General features: G+C 43.7%; 1 protein-coding gene and 1 long non-coding RNA gene across 8 annotated transcripts in view; one reads left to right on the top strand and one right to left on the bottom strand.

Annotated features, from left to right (window-relative positions):
- Positions 1-12,402, bottom strand: part of LOC113242259 (uncharacterized) — a 28,124-nt gene extending 15,722 nt beyond the window's left edge. The window contains exon 1 of one of the 2 annotated variants that reach the window (XR_008958731.1): positions 12,314-12,402. This is a non-coding gene — a long non-coding RNA (uncharacterized LOC113242259). Of the gene's footprint in view, positions 1-12,086; positions 12,168-12,313 lie in introns of those variants that run through there. The other variant, XR_008958732.1, reaches the window with a different exon arrangement.
- RAI2 (retinoic acid induced 2) overlaps positions 12,051-21,649 on the top strand; it is a 60,964-nt gene continuing 51,365 nt past the window's right edge. For 3 of the 6 annotated variants that reach the window (XM_026480242.4, XM_026480240.4, XM_026480238.4), the window contains exon 1: positions 12,510-12,836. The gene's annotated coding sequence lies outside the window, so the exon portion shown is untranslated. Of the gene's footprint in view, positions 12,252-12,509; positions 12,837-21,649 lie in introns of those variants that run through there. The other 3 variants (XM_057310321.1, XM_057310316.1, XM_057310314.1) reach the window with 2 other exon arrangements.

Here is a 21,649-nt window from a genome sequence, read left to right as displayed (position 1 = left end):
AAAAACCCTCAATTTCATTGATCTTTTTTATTGTTTATCTAGTCTTTTTTGTTTATTTGTTTATTTTTGTCCTGATCTTTATTATTTACTTCCTTGAACAGTAGGAAGGGCGGTCATGTGGGTGAATACAGTAGACTATCCTTCTTCTCCCAAATTTTACAAATTGTGTTTTATGATTGAAATGAAAGTTATGACACCATCTGATACTCAAGACAATAATGGCTGAAAGCAATGAGAGTGAAGGGACCTAAGTGGAAGTAAGATTTCCACACTTCACCTGAAGTGGCAAAGTGTTGATATGGTACACTGTGCTACATCACATAGTTATGTTGTAATATCCAGAGCAACCACTAAGAAAGCTATACAAAGAGACATTCAAAAACACTGTGAATAATGCGAGATGGATTCCTAAAAAAGTTCATGTCAGGAACACAAAAAGTGAAAGAAGAAACAAATTAAAAAAATAATAAAATGGCAGACTTAAGCTCTAACATATCAGTAATTATCTTAAATGTAAATGGTCTGAATACACCAATAAAAAGGCAGACTCATTGAATGAATTAAAAAGTAGGACCAAATATATGCAGTTTATCAAAAAATTCACTTCAAATTTTGTTATAGGTAGGTTGAAAGTAAAAGAATGGAAACAGTTCTACTATACAAGCATTAATAAGAGAGGCTATATTAATATCAGATAAAATAGACTACAGATGAAAGAAAATTAGCAGGGACAGAGAGGAACATTACATAATAAGGAAAGGGTCAAAGCATTTATTAGCTCTAATGATTCGAACTGTGTATGCACCAAACAGCAGAGTCTTAAAATGAATGGAGCAAAAACTAATAGAGCTGAAAGTTGAAATAGACCAGTTCACAATTATAGTTAGGGACTTCAACATTTGCCTCTCAGCAATTGGAGAATTAATTATTAGGCAAAACATTAAAGAAGATATAGAAAATCTGAACAACATAATCAACCAACAGTATCTAATTGGCATATAAAAAACACTCTACCCAACAATAGCATCCATGTAACAGTTACCAAAATAGACAATATTTAGAGATATAAAACAAAAATACAACAAATTTGAAAGGATTGTGATCATTCTTAGCATGTTTTGATCATATAGAATCAAACTAGTAATCAATAACAGAAAAAAAAGAACAAGAAAATCTCTAAACACCTGAAAATTAGGCACTCCTAAATAATTCAAGTGTCGAAGAGGATGTCTCCAAGGAAATAAAAATTACACAAAAAAATGAAAATAAAAACACAAGAAGAAAATATATGGGATGCAACTAAAGCAGTGCTGAGAGGGAAATTTGTAGCTGAAAAAAGGTAAGATCAAAAATCAATAACCAAAGTTTCTATCTCAAGAAACTAGGAAAGGAAGAATAAATAAACCATAGCAAGAAAAAAAAAGCAGAAATAAATGAAATTGAAAAATAGGAAAATAATAGTAAAAATGAAATAAAATTTTGGTTCATAAAAAATAAAATAATATTGATAAGGTTCTAAGACAGCTGATAAAAATGAAAATAGAAAAGAAATTAGTCACCAATATCAGTAATTAAACCAGGATATCACTACAGATCTTATTAATCATTAAGAAGTTAATGAAGGACTACTACAAACAATTTACACCAATAAATTTAACGACTTAGAAGACATGGACCAATTCTTCTAAAACCACAAGCTACCAAAACTCAACCAAAATGAAATAGATAATCTGAATAGTCCTATGACCACTAAAGAAACTGAAATTGTAATTTTAAAACTCCCCCAAATAGAATTCTTCAGGTCCAGTTTCATAAGAGAATTCTACCAAACATTTAAAGAAGAGTTAACACCAATTATACAAAATCTTTTCCAGACAATAGAAGAGGAGGGAAATTTTCCAATTTATGAGGCAAATGTTACCCTGACACCAAAACTAGAAGAACTGGTACCCCAAAAAACCCAAAAACAGATTTAAAAAACCCCACAAACTACACACCAATATTGCTCATGAACTTAGACACAAAAGTCCTCAACAAAATATTAGTAGATCAAATTCAACAGTGTATAAAAAGAATACACCATGACCAAGTGGAATTTATCCCAGATATGCAAGTCTCGTTCAACATTCAAAAACATACTAATGCTGATCTTTGACAAAGGAGCAAAGGCAATACAACAGAGTAAAGATAGTCTCTTCAACACATGATGCTGGAACAACTGGACATTCACATACAAAAAAAGTAATGAACTTAGGCACAGACCTCATACCTTTCACAAAAATTAACTCAAAGTAGATCATAGACCTAAACGTAAAATGCAACTATAAAATGTCCAGAAGTAACATAGGAGGAAACCTAGATGGACTTGGGAATGGCAATGACCTTTTAGATCAACAGCAAAGGCACGATCAATGAAAGAAATAGTTGGTAAGCTGGACTTCATTAGAATTAAAAAGATCTGCTCTGCAAAAGGCAATGTCAAGAGAATTAGAAGACAAGGCTGGGAGAAAAGGTTTTCAGAAGACACGTCTGATAAAGGACTGTTATCCAAAAATACAAAGAAGTCTTAAAATTCAACCATAAAAAAACAACCCAATTAAAAAATGGCCAAAGACCTTAACAAACACCTCGCCAAAGCAGATGTACAGATGACAAATATATAAAATTTGTTTCATATTATAAGGGAAATAGAAGTTAAAACAACAGTGAGATACCACTCCACACATATTAGAATGCCAAAATCTGGAACACTGGTAACAACAAATGCTAGTGAGGATGTGGAGCAACAGGAACTCTCATACATTGCTGGTGGGAATTCAAAATGAATGTTACAGCTACTTTGGAAGACAGTTTGGTAGTTTCTTCTAAAACTGAAGTGCTCTTACCTTAGGACTCAGCAATCACGCTCCTTGGTATTTACCCAAAGGAGCTGAAAACTTACGTCCACACGAAACCCTGCACATGGAGTTATAGCAGCTTTATTCATAATTGCCAAAACTTCAAAGCAACCAAGATGCCCTTCAGTAGGCGAATGGATAAATAAACCATGGCATGTGTAGACAATGGAATATTAATCAGCACTAAAAAGAAGTGACCTATTGGGCCATGCAAAAACATGGAAGAACTTTAAATGCGTATTACTAAGTGAAAGAAGCCAATCTGAAAAATCTACATACTTATGATTCCAATATATGACATTCTGGGAAAAACAAAACTATGGAGACAGTAAAAAGATCAGTGGTTGCCAGGGGTTGGAGGAGAAAGGAGGAATGAATAGCTGAAGCACAGAGGATTTTTAGGGCACTGAGAGTACTCTGTATGATATTATAATAATGAAGAGATGATGTTACACATTTATCAAAATCTATAGAATGTACAACACTAAATGAAACCAAAGGCTTTGGGGGATTATGATGTATCAATGTAGGTTCTTCAATTGTAACAAATGTACTAGTCTTTTGAATGATACCGATAATGGGAAGGGGAGCTATGCATGTGGAGAGGTTGGGGCTATATGGGGAATCCATACCTTCCTCTCAGTTTTTCTGTGAACCTAAAACTGCTGTAAAAAAATAAAGTCTTTTAAAAAATAAATCAGTGTTATCATATCAATAAAGAAGAAAAATCAGTTAATCACTAGCAATTGATGCAGAAAACACATTTAACGAGATTCAACACTCATTCATGATCAAAAAAAACCTCTCAGCATTTTCTTCTTTCCCCAGATTGCTTTGGTTATTCAGGGTCTTCTGTGGTTGTATACAAATATGAGGATTGTTTCTTCTATTTCTATGAGAAATGCCATTGGAATTTTGATAGGGATTGCATTGAGTTTTTAGATTACTTTAGATAGTATGGACATCTTAATAATATTAACTCTTCCAATCCAACAACATAAGATATCTCCCCATTTATTTGTGTCTTCATTGATTTCTTTTCATCATTGTATTATAGTTTTCAATGTACAGAACTTTCACCTCATTGGTGGAATTTACTCCAAAGTATTTTATTCTTTTTGATGCTATTGGAACTGGGTTTTTTCCCCAAACTTCTTTTTCAGATGCTGTGTTTTTAGTGTACAGAAACACAGCTCATTTTTGTATATTGATTTTGTATCTTGCAACTTTACTGAATTTGTGTATTAGTTCTAACAATTTTTTGGTGGAGTCTTTAGAGTTTTTTCTTTTTTAAAGTATTTTTTAAAAAAGACTTATTTTAGAGAGAATGTGAGTGGGGGGAGTGGCAGAGAGGGAGTGAGAGAATCTAAATCAGACTCCATGCTGAGCTTGGGGCCTGACACGGGGCCCAACCCCATGACCCTGAGATCACGACCTGAGCTGAAATCAAGAGGTAGATGCGGATACTTAACCGACAGTGCCACCCAAGCACCCGGAGAGTTTTTTCTATATAAGATCTTGTAATCTGCAAAGAGACAATTTAATTTCTTCTTTTTGAGTTTGGATGCCTTTTATTTCTTTTTCTTGCCTAATTGCTCTAGTTAGGACTTCCAGTACTATGTTGATTAGAAGTGAAGAGAATGAGCACCCTTGTGTTATTTCTAATCTTAGAGGAAAAACTTTTAGCTTTTCACTGTTGTATTTGATATTAGCTGTGGAATTGTCATATATGGTCATTATTATGTCGAGGTATATTCTTTCTATACCTAATTTATTGAGAGATTTTATCATGAAAGGATGTTGAATTTTTTTCAAATGCTTTTTTCTATATCTACTGAGATGATCATATGGCTTTTATGCTCCATTCTGTTAAGGTGGTGCATCACGTTTATTGATTTGTGCGTGTTGAACCATCTTTGCATCCAAGGGATAAATGAAACCACAAGAGAACCCAAATAGCCAAAACAATCCCGAGCAAGAAGAACAAAGCTGGAGGCATCACACTTCCTGGCTTCAAATTATATTTCAAAGCTATAGTAATCAAAACAATATGGTACTGGCATAAAAACAGACATATAGATCAGTGGAACATAATAGAGAACCCAGAAATAAACTCACACATATATGGTCAACTTATCTTTGAAAAGGGCTCTAAGAATACACAATGGGGAAAGAATAGTCTCTTCAATAAATGGTGTTGGGAAAACTGGATGTACACACATAAAAGAATGAAACTGGACCCTTATCTTATGCCGTACACAAAAATTAACTCAAAATAGATTAAAGATTTACATGCAAAACTTGAAACTAAAACTCCTTAGAAGAAAACACAGAAAAAGCTCCTTGACATTGGTCTGGCCATGATTTTTTTAAATATAACATCAAAAGCACAAGCAACAAAGGCAAAAATAAACAAGTGGGACTTGGGACTACATTAAACTAAAAAGCGTTTAGGAAGCAAAAGAAACAATCAACAAAATGAAAAGGCAACATATGGAATGAGAGAAAATATTTGCAAACCATGTATCTGAGGTATAAAAAAGGTTAATATCCAAAATATATAAGGAACTCATACAACTCAACAGCAAAAACCAGAAATAATCCAATTCGGGTCCAATTTTTCCAAAGAAAACATGCAAGTAGTCAACAGATACATGAAAAAGTGGTCCATGTAACTAATCATCAGGGAAATGCAAATCAAAACCACAATGAGATATCATTTCACCTATTAAGACAGCTATTATGAAAAAGACAAGAGATAACAAATGTTGTTGAGACTGTGAAGAGAGACCCCTTGTGTACTGTTGATGGGAACATAAATTGGTACAGCCCTCATGGAAAACAGTATGGAGGCTCCTCCAAAAGAATAGAAGTAGAGGGACACCTGTGTGGCTCAGTCAGTTAAGCATGTGACTCTTGATCTTAGCTCAGAACTTGATCTCAGGGTCATGAGTTTAGGCCCCTGATTGGGATCCACGCTGGGTGTGGAGTCTACTTTAAAAAAAAATTAAAAATAGAACTCCCGTATGATCCAGCAATCTCACTTTAGGGATTTGTTTGTTGCTATTGTGACTTACATTTACATTGTATTAAATAAAGGACACATATACACAAATAAGATGCAAATACTATTATTTTTTTAATAAGTGTGTGAAAGCAATAAACTGACAAGGTATACAAGTATACTTTAGGTATACAAGTAGAAAGCACAAAAATGGCCCACCTCCCTAGTAATCAATGAAATATAGTTTAAAACAAAATAAGACAAATATTTTGGCCTAGGCTGATGAGTACACATAAGGCAAGTCCTCTCAGAGCTCATACTTGGAGTTAGTGGAATATCCTTTTTAAAATAAGTTTGGCAACATATAAATGTTTCTGTGTCTGCCCCAGAAATATTACAGCTGTGTATTTATTCTGAGAAATAATTATTAATGGGAACATTGATATACACAAAGAAACTAATTGTAGTGTTCGTTACAATAGCAGAATTTGGAAATAGCCTACACTTCCAACAGTAGGGGAAAAGCTAAGTATATAGTGTTGAATGCACTTGATAAAACTGTTCACTGAACCATCGAAAATGTCTATTTTGATTATGTAATATCAGAATGCTATGGGAAATGCTTATTAGTTGAAGTTATTAAGAGGCAAAAGCAAGAGTAAAATCACATGTAATATTATTTCAGATGGGTAAATGCTATAGAAAGAAAAGAGAATATATAGATCATTGAGAGGGGTTATGATTCAATGTTTATACTGAAGATAGAATAGCCTGTTACACTTATATAATTTTTAATGAAACAATGAAAAATCATCTTAAAAGAATAAATTACATGTATTCTAAAGCATTTTTATATTAACTATGAATTTTTTTCTAAAGCAATAGTGTAGTTTTCAAAAGGTCACCTTATTTGTGAGTGAAATGTTTGTTCTTCAAAAAGACAAAAACAATCACTATAAATCTCTAATGAAGACCCATCTAATAGAAGGAGTGAAGGAGATAATCCAGGATGGTGGTAGTCTACAATTTATGCAAATACTCTTGTCAGGTTTTGGGGCATTCCCTGTAAGGCAGGGTGTCAGTGACTGAGAAACCAACTCTATCCCGTGCAGACAGCAATCTGGCCACCACAGATTGATGGGAGATACTTTAGTGAGTGGGATTAGGTGGTGGAGCTCTACGTTCAGTGGAAGGCATGAGAGCCATGCAGAGAAGCAGACCCAGAAGCCTAATCCGAGGTCTGAGGCCAGTGTGGCAGGGGGTCATGGAGAGGATGACTGGAGAATGCTGTGACTCGGAGGCTGGGCGATGCCTCAGGAACACAAGGGGCTCAGATGGGGGAAGCCAGCTTCGTGTCAGACCCAACACACTGCTGGTCTGGTTCAGAAATTGGGCAGGCATACTCGTAGGGATGAAGAGCATCAGAGAATTCACCTGCGAGGGGCTGAGGTAGGCAGGGGCTGATGTCGAGCGATCTCGTGAGAGCTCGCGTGTTGACCTGGCACAGAGAGGCCACAAAGGCAAAGGACAGCAATGAAAACTGCTAGCCATCCTAGCCAGAGAGACTTTACTCTTGTTCTCTTTTCCTCCTTCTATGGAATTGTTCATACAATTTAATAATATGAGAAATTCTCTCAGCTGAAGACAGACAGTGTGGTTAAAGTCCATTCTGTATTACACACTGATGCCCTGTTCCAAAATGAATGACCTTGTCGAGTCCTTTCACCTCTTGAACTTATTATAGCAACAGAAACCTTGTTAGTTATGTTGGAGAGACTTGCCATGCGTGAATCGGGACAAACGCGAGGGGCTGTCCCTGCAGGGAAGGTGGCAGGAGCATGCAGTCATTTGGGGGCGTGGACCATTTGTGAAATTGACGGCCACATGCTCGTCTTTTTATAAATGGCGTGCTAGCTAGGCTGGATGGGTTTTATCTATGAGGGAGGTAATGACTCCCAACAGCCCATGGGTTTGCTGGGTGAGGAAGCCCCCATAGCTCTTCTTCCAAGAGACAATGGCAGAGAGAGCCCCTTGCTGTCATCACAGCGCCAGGTGCAGGGGACGGTGGTTTCCAGCCATCAGGGATATTTAGGAGCCACTGCTTTTGTCTCCTTTCACGTTAACACTCCTCCCGTGGAGTGTCTCAGCAGTTATTTGTCATGATTGCTTTGGATAATAGTCCAATTGTCAATGCTTATCGCCCCAGGGCAACTTTGATGGGTTTCTCTTTCTTACCGAGAGATCGGTCTGGTTCATTTGTGAATTAAGTTTTAAGAAAGCACAGGCGAGTCTGACACCTGGAAAGAGAAGAGGACTTGGCGTATGTAAAGGTGTGGGTGTGTTTCTCCACTGAACGTCATTTTCCATCAGAAGGCTAGGCTGTGTGGTGTCATCTCTGAGCCAGCCTGTTCTTGGTCCTTTATGTGCCAGTATTTCGAACACACTCGTGGTATAGTTGGCACTGTTTTCCCATCCAGCAAAATAATTTAGCTACACAAAACCAAATCAGAGGCTATTTTCCACTTAATCAAAATCCACTGCCTATTATTCACGCCCCGTGACTCCAAATCTCTCTCCTGGCTTTAATTTTTGTTTCTGGTCCCTTTTGTGCTGATAAACACGCACTCTGCTTTGTCTCATGCAACCTGGCTTCTCACTTAGCTTGTACAGGGCTCTCTCCTAATTTGGACAAATCCTGGTAGCCTCAGGTGACACATGGCTCCAAACCCAGTCTGTCCACCTGCTCCCTCCGCATGGAAAAGGAAGGTTGTAAGACTTGTACTAGGTAAGGGGTATTGAAGCTTCTTGGGAATAAGAGCCCAAAGCACAAACGTGAGGGGAGAGAGTCATGACTAGCCATCACTTATTGAAGGCCTCCTACCTTCACCTTCCAAATCAACTTTCTGCTCTTGAATCCTTGTTTCAGGATCTGCTTCTGGGGGAACGTATAACATTCATCATCTCCAGTCCCAAATCTGCTTCTCTTCCTAGGATGTCTGTCTCACTGACTACACCCCTCAACCTACCCTGTCACCCAATTCAGAAAGCCAGGTACCAGTTACCCTCGCTCCTTCTGTTTCCTGCATCATTGAGTCCTGTCAATTCTGCATCTTGAGTAGAACTTGACTCAAAGTTCCTACTCTTCTTCTCTGCTGGTGCTACCTTGATTTAAACCGTGATCATTGCCACAGCCTCTCTCACCTGGTCTCTCTGCTGCCAACCTCACTCCCTCCAATTGGCCCTTTACACCCATGAATAGAGGGAGCATTCCTCAACCCAGATCTTTCTTGGTTACCTCCTTGCTTTAAGTCTTCATTGGCTCCCCATTGACTACAAGGAAAAGCTCCTTACACACAGACCAGGGACCTCAGCTGCTCCCTAGCCTCCTCCACCCCCACCCCTGCTATTCTTCACAGCCTCTACTCCGGTCTCACAGAATATTTGCAACCTCCAGAATGTGCTTTGCATCTGAGCTTCAGTGCCTGCTGTTCCTTTCATTTGTAATGTCTTTCCCGTACTTCGAAAAACTTCTACTTATTTCTCAATGCTCAGCTCTTGTCACCATCTCTGTGCAGACTTTTCTCACTGCTCTGCCCCATGCCATTCTCTACCCTCTCCCAGCACAGGGCTAGCCCCACTCCTTTGGAGTTCACCTAGTCCATGTGGTAACACCTCATGCACTATATAGTGTCACATCGTATCACTGGCCTCTGAGCTCTTTGGGGTCAGCAACCACATGTTAACCGTCTCTCTAACTATAGTCCTTAGCTCAGTGACTGGCATACAGCAGGTGCTTAATGGATGTCTATTTGGATAAATAAATGAATCATCCATCTGGCAAGTATGTGAAAACTAGATTATGAGGAGATGCTATATTGGAAAAGCAAGGTATAGATCAAAGAATCAGATGGGAGATGGGAAATTTCTTGAGTCCTTACTTAAAATCACCAAATATTAAAATCAGAGATCTCGAAAATCACCCTGAGCCGCCCTGGAAGATTCTTTGGGTTCTTTCCTGCTATTTGGGCATATCCTTTCTTCCCTCCATTTTCTTGGGCATCCCTTTAACTGTATGAATACAATTCTTCCATATTAATGTCTTATTTCTGTCCCCAGACATCTCCTCCCCTATCCAGACCAGCTCTATAATTATGGACTTCTCTTTTTTCCTTCTCTCTGCAAGGGCAGTCACGATGAAAATTCAGAAGGGTGCCACTGTACACTTCTGTGGGACCATAATGCCTGTTTATTATGCATGAATCTGAATCAATATAGTCTTTCCTGAAAACATAAGCACCTCAAAGGGCAGCAAATATGAATCACAACTGCCAGCGAGGATCAAACATTAACCCAGGGTTGTGATGAGGCCAACAAAAGAAATAGGCTAGTAATTGCCTTCCAGGATATCAATCCCTACCTTATACACACATACCCCCTCAGCACACACAAAACCTTTATGGATCTTTCATCCATGAACTTGCCCAATTATAATTGCCCAGCTGTGTCTTTAGTTGCATTCAGGCTAGGTCCTGGCAACAGAGACCTCACATACCTGATTCAAGGATTCAGAACATTTATGAGATCTCTAGAGGAAATGGTTGGCTACTGAAATGGTTGAAGACACATTCACAGGCAAATATTTCCACAGGTATCATTAATGACTCGAAGCTCATTTGAGACCCCGAGAGCCTGACCAAAACAAGTAGGAACTGGCATTTTCTGTTGATATTCATTATTATCAATTCTTAAACTTATATTGTGTGCCTTTCTGCCTCTATGTTGACTGAGTACTTCTTAATTTAACTTTTTTTTTTTTCAAAAGAGGAGATTCAGTATCAAGGAATGGTACCACCAGGGCTTAACTTCTTTCTTAGGAGCAATAGGCACAGTGCCTGGAGCCTGCAATACTTTCAGGAGCCCACAGAAATATTTTCATTTCATTTAAAATCAAAAGAAAAATTGATTTTCTAGACTGAAGAAAATGTATTAACATATAATAATACATTTATCTTTACACCAATGCAATTATAAAATACCACTTTTAGGTATTTTGTTTAATGGAGGCGGAATTCACAAAGGCAAAAATATCCACAAAAGTCATCATGTGGCCCTGATTTCTACCACATTATGCTCGCAACACAACAAGGTTAGAATAGAACCTCTCAAACACGAGTTCAGGTTCCCATAAACTTGCCAGGCTGCTCTCTATGTCTTTCACACTCTGTGTGGCCACCCCAAATTCTACAAGAGGGAAGTCATGGTTCCTAATCCCCGTGTTGAGATGGAGGATTGAACATGCAAAGGACGGCTAGATTCAGACTGCTCTCTGCTCTGATTAAAGTAACCAGCTCTTCCATTCTCTCTCAAGTATCTTCATCCTGGTTTGATTTCCAGAAAAAAATCTTTACATCTGTAGGGATTAATTAAACCAGTGCAGTTGCTTCCTTTGCTCTCTTAAAACATTTATAGGATTTACGTTTTTTATTTTATTTTTAAATGATCAGTAGTACTACTAATACCTATTACTTATTTACTCGTTAGCAACCATATATTCAATCACCTCTGTAACTCCAGGTCTTAGCCCCAGTGTCCAGCAAACACCAAGTGCTTAAGAAATGTTAGATTAATAAACAAATCACCTCTCATGCAAGTTTGTGGAAATTAGATTATGTCCGTGGGCTAATTTTGTCTTTAATAATCTCACACCTTATGAGAAGGATGTTATACCTGTATCACACTGGCATTTTAGGAGGTGATCGCTGGGCCCTTCCCACCTCTCCTGCCCCCATCAGCCAGCCACTTCCTCTCTCCTGAGCTCTGTTCTCGCTCTTCTTCATCCTGGGGTCTGGAATGGTCCCCAGCCCTCCACTTGGCAGCAAGATCCCCGCTCCGTCGGCCCTCCCCGATGTCCATCTCCCCCTCCCCTGGCCCGCGCCTTGGGCGCCCCTTCCTCCTGCCACCCTGCGCCGCCCACAGCCACGCCCTCCCCGTGGGCGAGATCACCTGTCCCTCCTCCGCCGCCGCCTCCTCGGGTACCCTCTCGCCCCCCTCCTGCTCCCCCTCCTCCGCCACCTCCCCCAAGCCCTCCCCTTCCCCGCCTCCTCCCACCCCTTGGTGTATATAGTAAAGGCCGGGCGCCGCACGCAGACACACACTCGTCCGGACACAGGCGCACACACACTCACGCACAACCGGCGGCGGCGGCGGCGACAGCGGCTCGGTGACAGCGGCGACGGCGGCTCCCACCGCTGCGCACCCCCTTCAGGCGGCGGGCGGCGAGGCGAGACCGGAGAGTTCCCGCACCCGCGATCACCCCGTGGCTTCCTGGAGGCGGCGGCCGCGATTGCGAGGTAGCCACCGCGGTGCCCCAGTGCGGGCCGGGGTCCCCCTCCCCCGCCCTCCCCGTGCGGACCTGCCACCGGGACACAGGGGGCGCGCCGGGCTGGGCGCGCCTGGCGGGGCCCGGCGCCCGGGGAGGGGCCTGCTCCCGTGGGCAGGACGGCGCCCGGAGGAGGCCGGGGCCAGCTGGGAGGGCCGGGCGGGGGCGGGGACGCGGGCTGAGGCCGCCACCCGTGCGGCGTCCCCGGGCCCCGCTCCTGCTCCCGGCGCCGCGCACTGGCTGGCGGGGCCGGAGAGGCGGCGCCGGCCGGCGGGGCGGGGGCCCCGAAGTGGGTTTCGGGCCGCCACCAGCGCTGGCACCCGGCACAGAGGGCGGCGCGCGGCGGACTCCGTGCCCGGGCACCGCACCGGGCCGCCTCCGGCTTTGCCGCTCTGCCCCGGCCCGGAAAACCCGGCGCCTTCCAGGCCCTTCGAAAGATGGATTCTGTTGACGTATCTGGCGGCCCTGGCGAGCCGGGTGGAAAGTTGGGTTTTGCCAGATCGCGCTGGGCTTGTCTTTGTGACGCTCGGCCAGCCCCGCATCCCCCCGAAGCCGGGTGAGTGTGCGTCGGCGTCCCGGGAGCCTTCGTGCCCCCCAATGCCCAGACCCGGGGTGGCCGCACCAGCTCGGGCTTTCTGCCATGTTAGGCACCGAACAGCGTCCTCGCAGCATTTTTGCGTGCGTTTCAGCGGTGCCTTTTGCTACGGAGGGAGTTATCGCTTCTCCCCGCGTTGGCTTTTTCGGGGTTGGGGTTGTGCTCTATGTGTTTGCTTGTTTGCCGTTTAAAGCCCGACTATTGTTCAGGATAAGCTCCGCCTGGGTGGGGAAATGGCATCCCACCACAGTTGCCGGCGAGGGGTAGAAATGTTGCCAAACAGCTGCTGCTTTGTGTTTCCCTATCAGAAGTCCCTGGAGTAGGTTTGGGGCACGACGGATGGATGGAGAGAGGGATGGGGCACGCAAGAAGAAGGTGGCTTTGGAGGAGCGAATTGTCACCCACCCCATGGCATGCAGTCAGCCTCCCTTTCTGCCTGCCAAACTTTTATGAATATTCCTTTTGTGGCAGGGGAAAGCTTAATGAATTCAGCCTAGTTTTCCAGGGGAAAGCAACCCAGCTTTAACAATGGTTTGAGAACTTAATCAATGAGAAAGGCAGGGGGAGGAGGAGGAGGAGGAGGCACTGACACCATATGGGTGGGGGGGATGAGGCTGCTTCTTGCAGAGTCAGGTAGGGAAGAGGTGGGCAGGGCAGAGCGCAGCTCCTGGGTGGCCGAGTTCCCGAACCCTCGGTAGCTCTTACCTGTGCCTGCCGGAGCCACCCCCCCCCCCCGTCGTGCCCCCATCTCACGGTCTGCCCAGAATTGGCGGTGGGGCTTGAGGGGCGCCTTGCGGCCAGCCCCCCTCATCTGGCATTTTAAAGGATGTGTAAATATTTTGCTGAGGATAAGTGACATCAACAGAATGATATTCCGCAGAGCCCGGGTGTGCAGCGATGATAAATAGATACGGCCAAACAAAGTTTTGATGACCGCGGATTCTCATGGCTCGCTCTGTTTCATTTGGGTCTTTGTTTTTGTTGGTTTAGCATTATCTCTCATCCTCTGGTGTGATCCCTTCATTTAGCTGATTTTGGAAGCTTCTCTTTAGAACAGAGAAAAGCAGCCAGCAGGGAGAAAACAATTCTTAGCCTTGCATGCATCAAGCAAGGTTTTCTGTGCTTTTCCGAGGGAATCGTTCCCAGCGTTGTCTAGATGACTCTCTTCCTCCTTTTGAGTCTTCAGAATCGTGTGTTGATTGACCAAGAGACTTAGGATTAAGTTTGCAAATGTGTTTTGATGTGCTTTTGTTACATTGCGGGGGTGGCAGTGTGGGAGGAGACTAGTGGGGAGGCCAGTGGGTGGGAGCCACTCACCAGGGCAGCATTATGCCCCCACCCACTGTTTTGTCACATCGTTTTCTTCTCAAAGAGGAACGTGGGGAGCTGTGCCACTTTCAGAAGTCGGGGGTGGGCTGGGAGGCACAGAATCAAAAACTGGGTGGCACCCCAATTTCTGTGCCCCTTAGAAGCTCTGAGAGGCCACCTACCCACTCCCGAATCCACACCCCCCAGTAAATATCCTACAAATGGTCACTTGTGTCTCATCCTGACTAATGCCCACTAGAAGCATTCCAAAGTGGCCCAGGCACAGTGAGCCAAATTAGACTGGAACTTGGGGTATTGGCCGCTTTGGCAAAGCCCATGGAACCAAGGAGGTAGTCCTTTATCATGCAGAGAAGCACCAGACTTCCAGCTGTTGAGGTTTGGCCCCGGAAAACCTGCCCATCTCAGGAAAAAAATGAGAAAACAGCTTTCCAGGTGATGCCAGTTGCCAGTGTAAGAACTTGGTCAGTGGGCAGTCGGGTAAGAACTGTAAAATAAATAAAGTCTTGTAGCCAAAAACAGCCTCTGAGACAGGGCCTCTGGAAAGCAAGAAAGAAGAAGAAAATGCAAAAGCTAGATGGGACTGGCCTCCCCAACTCCATCCGATCCTGAATGGAGGTATATGTGGCAATCTCCACACACAGTGTGCTCTGAATGTGCAATAAGAAAATAGCAAGTGTCTGTTCTCTGGTTCCTTCCCTAACCTTAGATCTGGGGGGGGGAGGGTAGTGGAGGGAAATAAATTGGGAAAGGAATTAACATTTGTCATTGCCCTCCGTCTGCCAAGCACTTCACATGTGGGAAACCATGATGTGATGGAGGCATTATTTTACAGATAAAGAATCTGAGGCTCAGAGAAATTTCCAGTCGTGTGTCAGAGTCCAGACTTCGGTGTTTATGAATTAAAGAAGCAACATGTCTCTCTAACCCTCTTTCAAGTCTTATTTATTTCTCCCAACGGCTGGAGTCCTCAGCCCCTACTCATTCACAAACTGTGGTACCTAACTTGGGGGTGGGGAGCCTACCAGTGAGGCAGCCCAGTGAGGCAAGATACGTGCCTATGTATCAAGTAGATAGACCACAGATAGTCCCAGACTATTTCAGATGGAAAAACTATGCCTTGTCATCTTGGAATTTCCAGCGCCCAACTGTTGCTTAATAAATGAGTTGAGTGACTAAGTGATGGAGCTGATGGAGTGAATGGTGGTAGGGAGGCAGCTGTAAGTCATCGTCAAGGGAGACTCAGCAGGGAGAAAGCCAGAGATTTTTTTTTTTAATCCAGAGATTTTTATGTTTGTTTGGGGATTTGGAGTTGTTGGTGTCACGCTCCATTTCTAGCCTGGGGTATGTCCAAGTCAACAAGTTTATGTGGTATGGACAAGAGCATTCCCATTTTTATAGATGAGGAAACTAAGCTAAGGCAGGTTAAATAATTAGCCCAAAGTCCATGGTAGGACCAAAGGATAGGTAAAGTATTTCTGACTCTTAACTGTCTCGAATAAATAAATTCTCAATAAAAATGGGATGAGGTCTTGCTCCCCAAATGCATCATGTTAAGCAAGTCCCTTAGCCCCTTTCCAACCAGATGGTAGCCTTTAACCTGCTAGAAACTCTGGAGCCACTGGGAGAACCAGGATTTGAATCCGTATATGGTTCTGCTGCCTCCCTGATCAGAATATGAGGGGACCTCAGAGAATGAGGCTCTCGGGGCTCTCGAGGAGGGGGGAAGATAGCTAATTGTACTCTCCCCTATACAAAAGCCTGTGTGGGATTCTGAATTAAGCTTGATTTGGGGATCAGGGTGCCATCCTTACAATAGAGTTGGCAGCTCTTGCCTTTGGAGAATGCCTCTGATTACCACTTCTCCCTCTGGCCTGTTCATCTTCCCGGATGCCCGTCATCTCATTCTTTCTAGACTCGAGGCATCTCCTTTGTGGCTCCAAATTTCTTCATGAGCCTCTTGAGTCTCTCTGTGTTCTGATGGCAACTGGTGAGGAGGTGATTTTAGTGGTCGCATTTGTACTTCTGGATTTTGCACATGACCCCCCTTCCCTCTCCAGCCAAGAACACACACACAAACACATACATGCGCAAACACAGGCGCACGTAATTTGATCATGTTTCTTTATCTGCTTCACCAAATTAGATTGCAAACCCAGAATTGTTATTGAAAGAACGTACGTGACTTTGGTGATCTTCTGTTCCAGCCCCTGCCTTAACAGATCAGAAGAGATAAGATGGAGGTGGTTCACCCAGCAGATGCCTTGAGTAATAATTATACTTGCTGACTTTCCCACTGCTGTGGGGCAGCCCCCCACAATGTAGGCATGGGCCCTGGGCCTCTCATAAAAACCCATTTTAATCTCCCGTTAGCGGTAGGGCTGGGCTTCTAGAATATCCCAATCCTTGTGATTCCCATTTCTGCTTTAATTCTTAGCTCCAGTATCTTGATGGCTCACCCTGCTCTCACCTGTCACTCTTTCTTCCCACAGTTTTTTGGTCTTGCACTGCATTGTCTAATAGAACCTTTTATGATGATGGAAATGTTCTGTTATCTGCACCATCTCATACAGTAGCCACAAGTCACACGTGGCTATTAGTAGTCAGAAGGTGGCCAGTCCAGAGTAGGATGTGCTATAAGGATAACATGTGCACGTGATTTCTAAGACTTAGTACAAAAAGAAAAGAATGCACAATAGCTTATTAATAATTTTTATATCAATTACATGGTACAATGATCATATTTTGAATATACTGGTCAAATAAGCTACAGTATTAAAATGAATGTCACCTGTTTCTTTTAATCTTTTTTATGTGCCTACCAGAAACTTTTAAGTGACACATATATTTCTACTAGGCAGTGCTTCTCTAGAGCAAACTAACCACCAACCTGTGCCTTCAGCCTCATAGTACCTCCAGATAGTTTAGGGGGCACAAACACCCTCTGTCTCCATGGCAGATGGGAGGCATGCGCCGACAGCCTGGCCTCAGGCAACTTTGATTTTCAGTAGCTAAGGTGTCATTGGGGGGGGTGCTAATCCAGCCTATCCATGAGCATGTTTGCTCAGTCAAGTTCCCCTGAGGAATGTGGGCTCCTGAAACTCTGTGGATTTGAGAGAGCAAGGCAGGGCTGGGAATGGGCAGGGCTGGCTTGACCAAAATGGCCCCCTTCCTGTCCTCTCCGCCACCTCACCCCGCCCCGGGCTGGTGTCCTCGTCTAGTGGACAGCTGTCTCTTGCCTGAGCAACTGATTTCCTTGACACCTTGTCTAAGAATATCCTTCCTGAGGTTCGTGCTTAAAGAATAGTGTCCCAAGTAGACACCCTAATGGTGAGAGTGGGTTATTTGGGGCTGGAGCCAATCTTATAGAAAGGAAAGGGAAAAAGAGGGTGCACATAGTTATTTCCTGACAGCTTGATGAAAACAAGAGCAAGGAGATACATACAGTTTCTGCGAAAGAGACAGAATAAATGCAAGGAAGCCCAATTTCACACATCGTGATGCTGCAGATGAGGAAACCCGATGAAGGGATAGTTCCTGGGGATGGGGGAAGGCTCACAGCTGGCACTCTGGTCTTCCTGGTCCCTTCCTTGGGAGCTGGGCATGGCTTAAGTAGATGGAAAGGGCTGGAATAATGAACTTGGGGCTGCGGTGATTTATAGGTCAGGCCCCATGGCTCTGGCCCCTGAGGGGGCTGCCCCCACAGGGGACCCTTGGCTGACCTCTTTGAGCTCCTCGGAAGGAGCTGGTTTTGTTTCCCATGGCAGAAGCAGACTGTTTACTGGAGCACAGGAAGAATCCGACGTTCTGGCGAAAAATAATTCATTAACAGCCAGGGTATTACCAGTTCCCTGGAAAAGCTCCTCCAGCTGCACTGTAGCAACTGTTCTTTTTCACCAGCAGATTTGGGCCTCGCTGGCAGCCAGGACTGGGTGTGTTTGGGCATTTTTGTCGTTGTTGTTATTTTTGCTTTTGTGCGTATGACCGCTTTTGCCTTATAATTCAGAGGAAAGAATGGTGTCCTGGAAGGGTCGTGATGGTATAGCTGTCAGCCATTATTTCCTTTGTGGTTTAAGCCTGGAAGCTCTAGGCCAACTCTAGGAACCTGCATTTCTCCTGACCATAGCCCGCCCCCATGCTAGGGTCACTATAGAGCAACACAGAATATTCTAGAACTGAAGGAATTTTAGAGAATCTCAACACCTGCTCTTAAGACCCTCTGGAAACAATTGGCTGAAGGACTCCCACCCCCAACCCCACCCTCCCACATACACACAAATATCAGGCAGAAAGTTCTGTCTTGGCTGTGTGGGATTCTTTGCTTACTATTAATTGACACAGCGGGGCCAAAGTATATGATTCATCATTCCAGTTTTGAGGGCATTTGGAAAGCCAGGCAGGCATAACCAAGAGAATGGGCTGCATGTTTTGCTCACTAAGAATGATTGAATCTACAGTAAATAAAATGGAATGATTCAGGAAGCTTTTTATGCTCTGGAGAAATCTGCTTTAAAAAAAGGTTTTTGTCTGCTTGTTTGTTTTTTATGCCTCATGTTTAGAAATGTGTACCCAAGAAGCAAGAAATGGAAAAGAATGGCATTTCCTTGTTTTCGTTTTTTAAAAAACTCTAATTGCAGGTTAAGTAAGATACAATGTATTGATTCTGGTTTTGTATGGAACATAACTAGATAATCATTTTATTTTATGGGATATTAATTTCCATCCATTTAGACTGATGAAATATGCATTTAAAATGCACCTTATCTACCCCTGCCATCATTGCGGTATTTCTTTCTTTTTTTAGGGACAGAGAGAAAGAGAGAGAAAAAACGCGAGCGAGTGCATGATTGGGGGGTGGGGGCAAGGAGGGACAGAGGGCAAGGGAGAGAATCTTAAGCGGGCTGCATGCCCAGCACGGAGCCTAGCACAGGGCTTTATCTCACCACCCTGAGATCATGACCTGAGTCAAAATCAAGAGTTGGGTGCATGGGGGTGCCTGGATAGCTCAGTAGGTTGACCATCTAACTTCTTGGTTTAGGCTCAGGTCATGATCCCGTGGTTTGTGGGCTCGAGTGCTGTTTCAGTTTCCATGCTCAACGTGGTGGAGGGGAGTCTGATTGAAGATTCTCTCCCTCTGCCCCTCCCCTCTCTGTCTCTCTCAAAAAAAAAAAAAATTAAAAAAACTGAGTCAGATGCTTAACCGATTGAGCCACCCAGGAGGCGCCCCTTCACAGTATTTTTTTTAATGTTTCTAGGTTCAGACTGAGAACCTATGGCATTTATTTGGAAAGGAATAAACATGTCCTTAGCTAACATATATGTAAACCATCCTTAGATTTCAAAGAAAATGATGTCTTCTCTCTTTGATGACTGCCAAAGATATGAATATTAAAGGCTGAACATGTTTGGCTTTATCCAAAGCACAGTTTCTCCACCTTGACACTGTTGACATTTTAGAGCAGATTTTTCTTTGTTGGGGTCAGGGGGCCTGGACACTGAGGATGTTAGCAGCCTCTCCGGCCTCTACCCACTAGATGCCAGTAGCATCGCTCCCTGCCACCACAATAGTGACAACCAAAAATGTCTCCAGACCTCATCAGATGTCCTCTCTGGGACAAAATCGCCTCTGGTTGAGAAACACTGGTCTAGACAAAGGTTAATAAGTAATTTGTGGGTTTTGGCAAATTCATTTTGAAATAGTAAACGACACAATTTATCCCCCTGACTTTTATATATACTGTTCATGGGGGGGATTAATTAACAGTTGGAAGTGGGTCATGTGCCTGATTTCATTCTAAAGTTGGTGGATGAGTTTATAAGATTGGATAAGCACAGAGATTTTTTTTTAAGGCAGGCAACTGAATAAGGTGTAGGTAATTGGGGGGCACACTGTAATAACTAAGGGCTTTTCTGGTTTTTCATGAAGAGAGCAGGTTTTTTCCTCCCTAATTTCTTTCTCATGTGCACCTGATTCGAGGCATGCTTTCAAAGCTACCAGGCATCTTCATCTACCCCGCCCCCTCTCCACTGTCATTTCTCCTGTAGCATCTTAAGCCTGAGCCAATTAATTTAGCCCTTTAGTGTACTTGGGAGAGCTCTGCGCATAACACTGTAATAGACTCATTTCAGATTGTGGCAGTCCTTTACCCACCACTAATTTCTATATTTTCTAGGACCGTTGAGAGAGAATGTCAATGGTGGGCAGATGGGGCATTTCTCAAAACGATGGGACATTCAGATTTAGGTGGTCCTCCCCATCCCTCCCAGTTCTCTCCCTCTCTCACACATTTGCTTCCTCGCAGCAGTTTCACTGGGGAAAGAGGGTGTCAGCAGGGCTCCTTTGGGTAGCTTGAAGCTGGTAATGCCTGCAGTCAGCGGCAGCAAATGAAAGGCTGCCACTGGGACAAGCCCTTAGCCATCCTCTTTCTGAGGCTCCCTTGAAAGTCTAGAAAGAAGGGTTATGCATTCTCAGGGAAGGTGTTGTGGGGCTAAAACATGGAAATGGGATGAGCGCTGGGGGGACAGAGGGGGAACAGAGAAGCGGGTCACTCATTACACAGGCGAGTGCCCCGAGGTCAACATGCCTGCCAGTCTTTGGAGTGCGATGGGCGTTTGGTGGTGCTCGGTGCAGACATCAGGGGCGCCACTTCATTTTGCGGCCATCAAGGGAGGCTGACCTTTCCCAAAGAGTGTCTGAAGGAATTCGGAGTGTCAGGCTTAGCCAGTGAGGAAAGATGGAAAAGCTTGAGCACGTAGGGGTTGGCCAAGCCACCAATACACCTTCATCGGTGAGTTCTAGCCTCCCCCGAGGAGCACTTTGAGTCTTCCTCGTCATCACGAAGGAAGAGGCAGTGAGCTTGGCAGACATGCACAGCGTGCCAGGTCCAGGCAGATAAATGACTGGCAGCACGTGACACTTGGTCATTCTAAGTAGCCAGCTAGGATTTGGGTGATGGTTGCAACACTGCAAGAGGAAACAGGATCATAAATCTGGGCTTTGGAGGCCAGTTTCGTGGCGCAGAGGCCACTGGGGCCACCGCCGTGTGCCGCAGAAGCAGACAGACAGGTCCAAGTGGTATGTTGTTCCTCAAAATAATGGCAGTGGCAGTGGCTGTGAAACACATTTAGACCCTTGTCATAAAAATGCAAACAGTCCTCCTGCTATAGGGAAAAGCTAAATAAACTCCATTGCAGCTGTATTAAGTAGAAACAGATTTGAAAATCGGGTGTTTTTTTTCCTGAGACACTTATTTATAGCAGGTTGGGCAAAGGCTGCCACTATCTTTCGCGACTCCGGAAGAGTGTTTTCCAGATGGTCCTTGCTGTTTTTCTCTTTATTAAGCTTACCCGAACACGGCCTCACTTGGAAAGGTTCATAGAAACTGGTGTTATTTTTTTCAGATTACAATGGCCATTGATTGGCCAACAAATCAATGGATGGGAATGGA

This window comes from Ursus arctos, chromosome X (assembly GCF_023065955.2).
Source record: "Ursus arctos isolate Adak ecotype North America chromosome X, UrsArc2.0, whole genome shotgun sequence".
Lineage (NCBI taxonomy): Eukaryota > Metazoa > Chordata > Mammalia > Carnivora > Ursidae > Ursus > Ursus arctos.
This window is presented reverse-complemented; position numbering and strand designations above follow the sequence as displayed.